General features: G+C 41.0%; 2 pseudogenes; both read right to left on the reverse strand.

Annotated features, from left to right (window-relative positions):
• Positions 1-2324: 2324 nt before the first annotated feature.
• LOC148773908 (tripartite motif-containing protein 77 pseudogene) lies at positions 2325-5143 on the reverse strand (annotated as a pseudogene).
• Positions 5144-5494: 351 nt separating this feature from the next.
• Positions 5495-8413, reverse strand: LOC129549085 (tripartite motif-containing protein 64 pseudogene; annotated as a pseudogene).
• Between the last annotated feature and the right edge of the window lie 4739 nt (positions 8414-13152).

The following is a 13152-nucleotide window of genomic DNA, read 5'->3' on the forward strand; positions in this document are numbered from 1 at the left end:
TGCTGAATTCTCTCTGGTTTTGCTTGTCTGTAAAGCTTTTGATATTTGTCTGTAAAGCTTCTTTATATTTGAATGAGATCCTTACTGGGTATAGTAATCTGTGGTGTAGGTTTTTCTCTCTCATCACTTGAAGTGTGTCCTGTCATTCCCTTCTGGCCTGAAGAGTTTCTATTGAAAGATCAGCTGTTATCCTTATGGGAATCCACTTGTGTGTTATTTGTTGCTATTCTCTTGCTGCTTTTAATATTTGTTCTTCATGTTTGATCATCGTTAATTAAGTAGAGAGGAAAAAAAGAAGAATTAAAATAAATGAGCACAAGCTCAGAGACCTTTGGAACAATGTTAAATGCTCCAACATTTGAATCATAGCAGTCCCAGAAGAAGACAAAAAGAAAGGCCGTGAGAAAATACTTGAGGAGATAATAGTTGAAAACTTCCCTAAAATGGGGAAGGAAATAGCCACCCAAGTCCAAGAAACCCAGAGTCCCAAACAGGAGAAAACCAATACAGGACACCCCAAGACACATATTAACCATTCATTTATTGATTGGGTTGTTTCATCATTTGATATTGAGCAGCATGTGCTGCTTATATATTTTAAATATTAACCCTTTGTCAGTTGCTTCATATTCAAATGTTTTCTCCCATTCTCAAGATTGTCTTTTTTGTCTTATGGTTTTCTTTGCTGTACAAAAACTTTAAAAAAATATTTACTTATTTATTTGGCTCCCCCAGATCTTAGTTGCTGTACAGGGGATCTCCTTTATATCATTCAGGATCTTTTATTGCAACGCACAGAGTCTCTGGTTGTGGCCTGCAGACTCAATGTTCGTGGTGCACGGGCTTCAGAGCATGTGGGCTCAGGAATTGTGGCTCCCACTTTGTTGTTCTGAGGCATGTGGAATCTTAGTTCCTTGAACAGGAATCAAACTCTCATCCCCTGGATTGCAATAGGGATTCTAAAATGCTGGGCCACAAGGGAAGTTTCTGTGCACAAAGTTTTAAGTTTAATTAGGTCCCATTTGTAAAATATTTGTGTTTTCATCACTCCATGTGGTGGATCGAAAAGGACTTTGCTGCAGTTTACATCAAAGTCTGTTCTGCCTATGTTTTCTTTCTGAGTTTTACAGAGTGTGGCCTCCATTTAAATCCATTTTGAGTTTATTTTTATGTAGGTGGCACTAGTGGCAAAGAACACACCTGTCAAAGCAGGAGACATTAGAGACGTGGGTTTTGGTCCCTGGGTTGGGAAGATCCCCTGGAGGAGGGCATGGCAACCCACTCCAGTATTCTTGCCTAGAGAATCCTCATGGACAGGGGAGCCTTAAGGACTATAGTCCATAGAGTTGGATATGACTGAAACAACTTAGCACACACATCCATGGTAAAGGAAGTGTTCTCATTTCATTCTTTTACATATAATTGTCCAGTTTTCCCAACACCACATGCTGAAGAGGCTGTCTTTTCTCCATTCCATATTGCTGCTTTTTGATCATCTCAAAGGCACACAAAGGATCACATCAAAGATAAAGTGATCATAGGTGTGTGGGGTTCTCTGAGATTTCTCTCCTGTTCCACTGGTCTGTATTTCTGTTTTTGTGCCAGTACTGTACGCTCTTGATAACCATAGCTTTGTAGTATACTCTGAAGCCAGGAAGCCAGATTTCTCCAGCTCAATAAGCTTTTAGAAATGTGTAGATTATGTTTTACATAAGATGCAGTATCTCTATTAACTCAGTCAAGATATATTTAAGACAGGTATGTTTGTGCTATGTGTGTGGAATTTATCTGTACGTAAAGAGATAAACTTTCTTACAATTAGTATACTGGATAGGATGGCCAATATTAGGCTGTGAGCTTTGCAAAGAAAAATATAAGATGTGCTGAGTCTATCCAACAAGGTGATTTTAATTAGTCTGGTAACCTTATCAATATATCTGTGAATAATGATTTTGAAACAGAGACATGAAGGAAAATGATGTTAGAGATGCATAGCAGAGAGAAGAGAATTCCAAGCCTGCCAGTCAAAAAGAACCCTGTATTCTTGCTTTACTACACAAAGCTAGGAAAGCATGACAGGTGTTCTTTGATCTCCAGGGAGACTAGAAACCAGTGAACACACAGGACATAGTATTCCAAGAGAGATTTTATTTCATGAAAACAGAAATAAATTTACACACTTAACATATCAAACTTAAAAATAAATCAAACAATACACTTCATAAAGAAAGGTGAAGTTTCAGAAAGTAAAGTGGGTGCTTAGCTAACAACCTCAGTTATTCACATTCCTGACACTTGGGATCAGAGTTTTGACCTCTATCTGATCATGGGTATCCAGAGCAAAGAAAAGGTTTGAGCGGAGATGAGAAGGAGCAGTAGAGTAAACTACAAATGAGGGAACTATTGGCCACATCGATAAAGCTCAGGATTCCACCATCATAATCCAGGAACATTCCCACCTGGCCCAGAGGCTTTTTGACATATTGGGGTAACAGTGGGAACGAGGTAAAGAGACTGTACTGACTGTTCTCTTTGATACAAAGAAGTAGAAAAATTCCCTTGGAATCAAGGGTCATGTCACTTTCCCTTGCCCAAGAGTCATTACAAAGCCCAATGGCCCAGTTGCAACAGCCCGCCACATCCACCTCCCAGTAGTGCTGACCAGAAGTGAATGACTCAGCTCCCCAGGCAAGAAAATATTTAGATCTTGGTGGAGTGTCATCAACCCCAGGACCATCAGGACCAGCCAGCAGACATCTCAGATCTTCCAACACAGGGAGGTGATGAGTGACTTCTTCATTATTCAACACAATGTACACTGTAGGAAAAAGGGAAAAAAAATTATATTAACAAATGGTGTTTTGAATTCCTGATGGGCATGAGCTTTATCCAGTGTCTGAGTTTGTTAGCTTACGAGTAGAACTTGGAGGCAAGACAGCAAGAGAGCATGAGGAATCTTTTGCAGTCCAAAATCTTCTTGTCTGTCTTCATCAGAAGAAGATTTGAGCCAGACCAAATGGGAGAAAACGTGATTTTTATCCAGGAGACCTACTGCTTAGTTTTGGCCATTGCTTTCCCTGGAACATTTGAAATAAGCAATGAAATAAAAATTCACTATCAGGAAAAAAAAGTAGTTTGCCCATATCGTTAGAAAATGTTCAATAATAAATATAATATCAATGATAACTCCAGAAGAATGATCACTTTTCCTGACAAGGATTTTCACTAAAGAATTCAAAATTAAACTAAAATTTTTGAAAAATCATATTTTTTGAAGTGGTTTCTTTGTGAGAATTTTCTGCCAGTATACCTTGAAAAACAAAAGAAGCATAAATCTATTAAAATAAGTTGCCAACTTACTTTGCCAATCTTGCTAATAAATTTTATAAAATTTCATATTATGCTTGTAATAAACTTGATCATATAGTGGATTTTGTTCAATGTCCAGAAAATTTGTTTTGAATTTATTACAAATCATTTTATAGACCAACTTAATACTCTCCAAATATCTCACAACCAGTGATAACCTCCCTTCCCTAAAACTTCAGTTCCGTTCAGTTCAGTCGCTCAGTCGTGTCCGACTCTCTGCGACCCCATGAATCACAGCACGCCAGGCCTCCCTGTCCATCACCAACTCCTGTCTGAAAGAGATGGGAATACCAGACCACCTGACCTGCCTCTTGAGAAACCTGTATGCAGGTCAGGAAGCAACAGTTAGAACTGGACATGGAACAACAGACTGGTTCCAAATAGGAAAAGGAGTACGTCAAGGCTGTATATTGTCACCTTGCTTATTTAACTTATATGCAGAGTACATCATGAGGAACGCTGGGCTGGAAGAAGCACAAGCTGGAATCAAGATTGCTGGGAGAAATATTAGTAACCTCAGATATGCAGATGACACCACCCTTATGGCAGAAAGTGAAGAGGAACTCAAAAGCCTCCTGATGAAAGTGAAAGAGGAGAGTGAAAAGGTTGGCTTGAAGCTCAACATTCAGAAAACAAAGATCATGGCATCTGGTCCCATCACTTCATGGGAAATAGATGGGAAAACAGTGGAAACAGTGTCGGAATGTACCAAATGTACAGACGGACTTATAGATTTCAAGGAAATAGTCAACAGCATGCCAGCCTGCTGTTGGATATCAATTATCATTTCCCATTATTTACTTGGTTTTTTTTCCTAGATACCAGATATATATGTGAGAAAAACTTTTTTATCTAGGAAAAAAGCAAGTGTATATATATAGTTTGCCAAGATTTCTTCCTTTTAAGATCTTATGGGAAAAAACCAAAAGAACTATTTGGCCAACCCAACATTGTGTATTATTATTCTACTATAAGGATGTATGTGTTAGTTGCTCAGTCACGTCTGACTCTTTGCGACCCCATGGACTGTTGCCCCCCCAGGCTTCTCTGTCCATGGAATTCTCCAGGCAAGAATACTGGAGTGGGTTGCCATTCCCTTCTTCAGAGGAACTTCTGAACCCAGGGATCGAACCCTGGTCTCCTGCCAAACAGGTGGATTTTTTTTTTACCGTTTGAGCTACAGGAAGTCTACTCTAGGGTACCCTAGAGTCCACAGGTTGAGCAATGAGGAAAAGTCACAGCAAGAACATGAACAGAGACAAGCCTTCAGGTCCCCCACCAGAGGGCTGCCTGTTACCTTGGAATTGTCTGAGCCAGTCTATGAGTCCAGGGATGGGCCACACACTGAGCTCAGGAACTACAGGCTGGGGCAGGTGCAGCTGCTCTGACTCACTCCTGCAAGAAGGGACACTTCCCAAGGACTGCAAGGGAAAAAAAGACCATGTTAATCATGAGATTTCTGTCCTTTTAAATCTTCTTTCCTACTTCCGTTTGTTGAAAAGGTATTACTCTCTCATTCTCTTCTAAGGAACAATCAGAAGCTATCTTAGTAACAGAGCTTAAACAAAAACATGATGGGCTTCCTCAGGGCACAATAAGGAAGGAAGGAAGCCAGGAAGAATGTGTGCACAATGATGCAGCAACATCTAGGTTTCCAGTGTCACTCATTGCCCATGCTATTCCCAAGGAGAGATCTCACCATCTGTGATAACAACTGAAGCAAAACAGGGACGCATAAAAAGGATTTATAGAATGCATTGGAACTGACGACCATGTCTAACAATCTTGCATAGAAAACAGGCAAAACCTCTGTGTCTCCAGGAAGTGTGAGATAACGGAGAGTGATAAGGGTTTAGCAGAACATATACTGAGATTTACTCCAAGAAAGTTAACTGTACCCTGGTCACAGAATTTTGCTGATTTGGGGTCATCTGTCTCGATAGTACTCCTGACCACATTGGAAAATCTGGTCCTATGTGAGCTAGGAAAAGAGCAAAAATATTTCAAATATTACCAGGATATGATGAGAGAGGGATTTGAGAAATATAATGGGAGTCAAGGAGCACCATCCCTCAGCCGAGAGTAACCATGTATGAGGCAACATTTCAGTGTCACAGCAGCTCTTCTAGAAGAGTGTCTCTCTCTCTGAGGATGGACCCTCCTTTCTCACCTGGAGCAGATCCATGTCCAGCTTGTGGCACATCCCAGTCAGCTCTCTGTACATTTCTTTCAGACTTTCTCCCTGTTGAGTCATTGTGAACACACTCTCCTTGAGTTGTTGACAAATCTCCTTGGCTTCTTGCTCCAGGGCCTCCAGATGCAGTTTCTCGTCCTCATGAAGCAACAGAGGTATCCTTTGATATTGAACTGTAATCATGATCTTCCTCAAGGCCACATAATTCTGTAGAAATAGTGGATTCAAAACATTACTTATGCTCACATTCAAAAGAAAGCATTGAATATTATTTCCTTAATATCATTGGGAATGTTCTTGACAAGCTTTCTGCCTCACACACCTAATGATCTTGAATATTTGCTGGTCCTTCCTGTCTGTCCTTTCTCTGAATTCCTAGTGTCTTTCCCTGTTTAAATAAAACCATCTAAAGGGACCCAGGTTCCCTTCCTAGGAGGATTTTTCAGGGTTATTACTCCAAGAATTATTTCCCCTCTTAACTGAATCTTGTTTTTCTCTTGTTCCTTACCCTGATTTTTCTAAATATTCTTTTATGAGATAAACCGCATCTAGCACAGTTCATAAAATATGCTCTATTTTTCCTCTAGGTAATGTGAGAGTTGGACTGTGAGGAAAGCTGATCGCCGAAGAATTGATGCTTTTGAACTGTGGTGCTGGAGAAGACTCTTGAGAGTCCCTTGGACTGCAAGGAGATCCAACCAGTCCATTCTAAGGGAGATCAATCCTGGGTGTTCATTGGAAGGACTGATGCTAAAGCTGAAACTCCAATACTTTGGCCACCTCATGCGACGAGTTGACTCACTGGAAAAGACTCTGATGCTGGGAAAGGTTGGGGGCGGGAGGAAAAGGGGATGACAGAGAATGAGATGGCTGGATGGCATCACCGACTCGATGGAGGTGAGTGAACTCCGGGAGTTGGTGATGGACAGGGAGGCCTGGAGTGCTGTGATTCATGGGGTCGCGGACAGTCGGACATGACTGAGCAACTGAACTGAACTGAACTGAATACTATACTTTTATCTTCTCCTTCAGAGTCACTCTTAGTGCAATGCCATCTTATTTTCCATGTCTGAGAAAGTCTATTCAAATCTTCAGAATTTGGCCTAAGAATACTTTCCATGCCTTGGTTTTCCTTGTTACTAGCTTTCTTTGAGCTAACTTGCACTGTTGTAGTTGTCGTTCAGTTGGCTAGTCATGTCTGACTCTTTGTGACCCCATGGACGGCAGCACTCCAGGCCCCACTGTCCCTCACCATCTCCCGGAGTTTGCCCAAGTTCATGATCATTCATTGGTGATGCCGTCCAGCCACCTCATCCTCTGACACCCTCTTCTTCTTCTGCCTTCCATCTTTCCCAGAATCAGGGACTCTTCCAATGAATTGTCTGTTCACATCATATGACCAAAATAGTTGAGTTTCAGCTTCAGCATCAGTCCTTCCAACAAGTATTCAGGGTTGATTTCCCTTAAGATTGACTGGTTTGACCTTGTTGTCCAAGGAAATCTCAGGAGTCTCCTCCATCACCAGAGATCAAAGGCATCAATTATTTGGTGCTCAGCCTTCTTTATGGTTCAGCTCTCACAACCATACATGATCACTGGGAAGACCATAGCCTTACACTATACAGACCTTTGTCTGCAAAGAAATGTCTCTATGTTTCAACACACTGTTGAAAAGCAATTTGCATTAAATTATTCTACTTGTGATTACTGGCAAATTGTTTTAAACTATTACTTTTCCAGGGAAGAGACAAATATCCTTTAATGGGAACTTAGATGGACCTAAAATCTAGAATTATATCAATGTCTATACAAATAAATAGGAACATTTTATATTCTTACCTCAAAGGATTGAGTTTTATTAGCTTCCTGATTCAGACTGATTTGCATTTTTGCTCTCAGTTTCCAGAGAGATCTCATTCTCTTCACAAGCTTCTCCTGCAAAATACTCATGAGATTTAGTGACCCAGAAGATGACACTATAAATTTCATCCTATTCTTGATGAAGAAAGGCAGTTGTTGGTTACATGGAAATCTTGCATAGAATGCTGTGGTCAGAGTTTTCCACATTACTCTAATTTGATTCTAATACTGGATATCAAAATCACAGAAGTAAATACTAGAGAACTGGGGGAACTTTACAATAATGGAATCTATTTCCTAAGAAACTGAGTCTCACACTTTAATATGGCCTGACTAAGAAAGCTTCAAGCTCCCATCAGAAGCCTGTGGTCCTGCTGTCACCCACCCTTGGATGCTGCATTTCCACACATGTGGACAATTGGGCAACAACACTGAAAGGACACATTATATGTGAGGATCCACATTCAGAAATCCCACCTCCACTATCTCCATCCACCCCCATCAGCATCATAGCATACTCGTCTTCCTGTCTGACTTAGGAGCCTCTAGATCCCAAACTGCCCTAGAGGCATCACCTACCCGGGACTCCTCAGCAGCCCTGTGTATCGGACTGTGGCTGTGAGCTGCGTGCTCGGGGCCTTCAGAGCAGGACCCACAGAGCAGGGTCTGGTCAGCCTCACAAAAGAGGCCTTTGGCTTCCTGGTGTGTCACACAGATCTGCTCCTCAGAGCTTTGGTCATGGTCAGCTCTGGCCTGTCTGGCAAGGGAAGACAGCCTCTTGAGGACAATATTGGTTTGGAAATCTGATATCTCTGATATTCCCCTGCACTCAGGGCAGCTCCTTGGAGTCTGGCCTTCTTCCCAGCAAAGGCTCAGACAGGGACGGCAGAAGCTGTGCCCGCAGTCTATGGTGATGGGGTCCAGGAAGCAGTTCATACAGATGGAGCAGGTGAGCTCACTCTGGAAGACCTGCAGTGTGTCTGAATCCATCTTTCTGAAAGTGAAACAAAAGAAATAGAGAAGGTAAGAGCACTGGCTCAGAGATAAAGAATTCACAGGCCAATTCATGGACTCAAGAGAGGCAGGTTTTTTCCCTGAGTGGGGAAGTTTCCCTGGTTGAGAAAATGGCAACCCCCTTCAGTATTATTCTTGCCTGGAAAATTCCATGGACAGAGGAGCCTGTAGGGCTACAATTTATGGGGTCTCAAAGAGTAGGGCATGACTGAGAGACTGAGTACACACAAGAGACAAAGTCTTTCTAAGGCTCAGATGAGGGATAATAGCATTTGGAGAAAGTTTTGTCTTGAACTGCAATTTGGATATTTGCTTACCCCCAGAGCAGAAAGTGAAGAGGAACTAAAAGACCTCTTGATGAAAGTGAAAGACGAGACTGAAAAAGTTGGCTTAAAGCTCAACATTCAGAAAACTAAGATCATGGCCTCTGGTCCCATCACTTCATGGGAAACAAATGGGGAAACAGTGGAAACAGTGTCAGACTTTAGTATTTTGGGCTTCAAAATCACTACAGATATTGATTGCAGCCATTAAATTAAAAGACACTTACTCCTTGGAAGGAAAGTTATGACCAACCTAGGCAGCATTTAAAAAGCAGAGACATTACTTTGTCAACAAAGGTCTGTCGAGTCAAGGCTATGGCTTTTCCAGTGGTCATGTATGGATGTGAGAGTTGGACCGTGAAGAAAGCTGAGCACCGAAGAATTGATGCTTTTGAACTGTGGTGTTCGAGAAGACTTGTGAGAGTCCCTTGGACTGCAAGGAGATCCAACCAGTCCCTTCTAAAGGAGATCAGTCCTGGGTGTTCATTGGAAGGACTGATGCTAAAGCTGAAACTCCAATACTTTGGCCACCTCATTCGAAGAGTTGACTCATTGGAAAAGACTCTGATGCTGGGAGGGATTGGGGGCAGGAGAAGAAGGGGATGACAGGATGAGATGGCTGGATAGCATCACCAACTCGATGGACATGAGTTTGGGTAAACTCCGGGAGTTGGTGATGGACAGGGAGGTCTGGCATGCTATGATTCATGGGATCGCACAGAGTCGGACACGACTGAGTGACTGAACTGAACAGAAGGACAAACCTGGAAATAGTGACCACAGACAGGTTGGGTTCCTGATGTGATACAAAGGATGAAATTAGATAAGAGAGTCCCTAGCAACTCTGTTTAACCCAGCCATAATCTCAATCATACCTAAATTACATGAAAAAGCTTAAAGGTTAGACATGAGGGTAAATGTTAGGATGACTCCAAAGTCACTTTTGTTAGCTGACTGTTACAGAAGCACATAGTTAATTTTAATTTTTAAAAAGTGAAAGTGAAGTAGCTCAGTTGTGTCCGACTCTCTGGGACCCTATGGACTGTAGCCTACCAGGCTCCCCCATCCACGGGATTTTCCAGGGAAGGATACTGAAGTGAGTCTCTGTTTCTCTCTCTCCATTCTTCCTGAACTGAAATCCCCACTAACATATCCTCCATCTCTTCACTTTCTCTATGTCTTCCGCCTTAGAAGTGACATATACGCTTTTTTAAAGACAAATAAAATTGTTTATGAATAATTTAAATTTAATATAATCAATGTTGGCTTTAACTCTGCTATCCTAAAACTGTAAACAGGTCAGTGTTTTCTTCCAACTTAAATAGCAAAATTACTCCTTTCAAGACAAAACAAAACTATGCCATTTCTTGTTCAGGAAAACAATTTTTTTGGAATCAGTTCAGATCATCAACGAACGTTGTATTTTGAACTGACAATGTTCAGGCTACAACAATAATCAGTAAAAACTTAAACAGCTGTTTTCTCAAACCAAAGGAAAAAATGTCATTACACACAAGAAATTCCTCTCTACACTAGAAATTCCAGAGATGTAGTTAATGGAGGCACACACTTCTTTTTCTTTTTATTTCTCTTTGCCCAAAATTGGAAGTCTTTACTGGTTGATTGGATTTTTTCTGAACACTTCACTTCTAGACTGCAAGGTGATGGCTCTAAAAAAGTTTAGCAAGTGTGACCTCTCTGAGAAGCAATTTTGACTTATTCAAATTATCTAACTCATGTTCATCTGTGTAAAGAGTATTAAATGTACACATTTTATTGAACATATCAGGAGTCCTATGTGTTTTATAAATACTTATGTCTGTAGAAACCATTTTTAAGACCTAAAAGTGTCTAATAACATGTATAAGGTAATGGAATAAGACAGATTAAACAGCCTATATTACCAACATATTACAACTACTCCTGTAACAGTTATTTTAAATCTTGATGTCATTTTAGAAATCAAAGAAGATTACTTGTTTGCTTGGACAAGACCCAAGCAAGTAAGCAAGTATATGGAAAGTATTTGGATAAGAGAAAGTAGGCATGAAGATATACTTTCAGGTATCATGCACTGTGATGAAATATTTGCTTTTACTCTATGATTTCTGTTATCTTCCCTGTCTATGAGTAGTTGAATGGGAGAGGCTACTTCTTTCCAAAGCTGAGAAATTAGTTTTGGTCAAAATAAGAGACAGACTAAAACCTCTTGCTTATTTGAAGGAGTATAGCTTCAGCTTTAAGGTGTCTTTTGAAAATGATGAGCAGCGAAGCCATGTTGCACAGATCTATTTATAGGAAAAAAATATTGTTGAGAGGAGATTTATGAACTTCTGGTAGATGACCATGTAATTTTCAATGGTATACAACCCAGTCTTTGACCGATATGTGCATCATGTGAGATAGTTGATGAACGGGGAGAAAGTAGAAAGAAGACGTGTGTAGAGTGGGCTAGAAACTGGCCAAGAATTCATCGTGAATATAATCATTTCTAGATTGTAGCAGTAATTATCATGATGGTTTTAAACTAATAAAAGGAGACTCTAATATGTGTTTCTAGGCATTGGATTAACACCTTTAATATGGATCAACTATTTTAATCTTCTCAATAATATTCACTAATTTTCTATTTTTACCCACATTTTATAAGGAAGTTGCTTGACATAACGTGGGTAAAAAGTTATTTGTCTACAGATACCACAGGGAATAAATGCCTGATGCAGTGCTCACATACAGATATTACTGATAGAAAAAAAAATTACCTTTTGTGTCCATGATTGCCATTCCGTTCCATCGCTCAGTTGTGTCCGACTCTCTGCAACCCCGTTGACTGTAGCCTACCAGGCTTCTCCGTCCATGGGATTCTCCAGGCAAGAATACTGGAGTGGGTTACCATTTCCTTCTCCAGATGATTGCCATTAAGGTTTCATTTTTAAGTGAACATAGCAGAATTACATTTTACCTTGATCAGACTCACCTTTGGGTACAGTTGATGAAAAGTTCTACTCCTCTTGAGTAAGTAATTCTGATAAAAATTCCGTTCAGTGTTCAAGTGCTCATCTCCTGCAGATGACTTTCAAAAGTGTCCACAACTCAGGCAATTCCAGACACAGTAGCTCTGGGCTCCAGAGAAGAATGAATTTGGGTCTTTGCTGGATGCTTGATATATTCTCCAAAGACCACGCCCACTTCCTCCAAATGATAGAGTTATCAAATGTGGGCAAACAGTTGCCTGCACATGATTAGATTTTTGCAGAATTGAAAACACATCAGGATGTCAATGGCTGGAGTCAAACCTTGAAGCTTCTGAACCCAACTGCCATAATCCAATCACTTGTAAAATCTCACACATTGAGTTGACACTCATAATCCATAAAGTTGTTTGAAAAATAAATGAACTGCCCAAATATGAATTTCATATCTCCATTTAATTAGCTATCAGTTCAGTTCAGTTCAGTAGCTCAGTCGTGTCCGACTCTCCGCGACCCCATGAATCACAGCACGCCAGGCCTCCCTGTCCATCACCAACTCCCAGAGTACACTCAAACTCATGTCCACAGAGTCGGTGATGCCATCCAGCCATCTCATTCTCCGTCGTCCCCTTCTTCTCCCGCCCCCAACCTTTCCCAGCATCAGAGTCTTTTCCAGTGAGTCAACTCGTCGCATGAGGTGGCCAAAGTATTGCAGCTTCAGCTTTAGCATCAGTCCTTCCAATGAACATCCAGGATTGATCTCCTCTAGAATGGAGTGGTTGGATCTCCTTGCAGTATAAGGGACTCTCAAGAGTCTTCTCCAACACCACAGTTCAAAAGCATCGATTCTTCGGCGATCAGCTTTCTTCACAGTCCAACTCTCACATCCATACATGACCACGGGAAAAACCATTGCCTTGACTAAACGGACCTTGGTTGGCAAAGTAATGTCTCTGCTTTTTAATATACTATCAAGGTTGGTCATAACTTTCCTTCCAAGGAGCAAGCGTCTTTTAATTTCATGGCTGCAATCAGCATCTGGAGTGATTTTGGAGCCCAAAAAAATAAAGTCTGACACTTTTTCCACTGTTTTTCCATCTATTTCCCATGAAGTGATGGGACCAGATGCCATGATCTTTGTTTTAATTAGCTATACTATAGTCCTAATTGCAGCTACCCACCATCACCCACTAGATTTGGATATCTGTCTGAATTTACTTGCATACATTCCTTGATATTTCTTCAGAAAGAGGAGCTCTCCACATTCCCTTGTTCACCCAGGGGCACTCAGTTCAGTTCAGTTCAGTTCAGTCGCTCAGTCGCGTCCGACTCTCCATGACCCCATGAATCACAGCACACCAGGCCTCCCTGTCCATCACCAACTCCCAGATTACACTCAAACTCATGTCCACAGAGTCGG

The sequence above is a fragment of the Moschus berezovskii genome, chromosome 25, assembly GCF_049115385.1.
Source record: "Moschus berezovskii isolate FMDL1 chromosome 25, NW_MosBer_1.0, whole genome shotgun sequence".
In the NCBI taxonomy this organism is placed as follows: Eukaryota; Metazoa; Chordata; class Mammalia; order Artiodactyla; family Moschidae; genus Moschus; species Moschus berezovskii.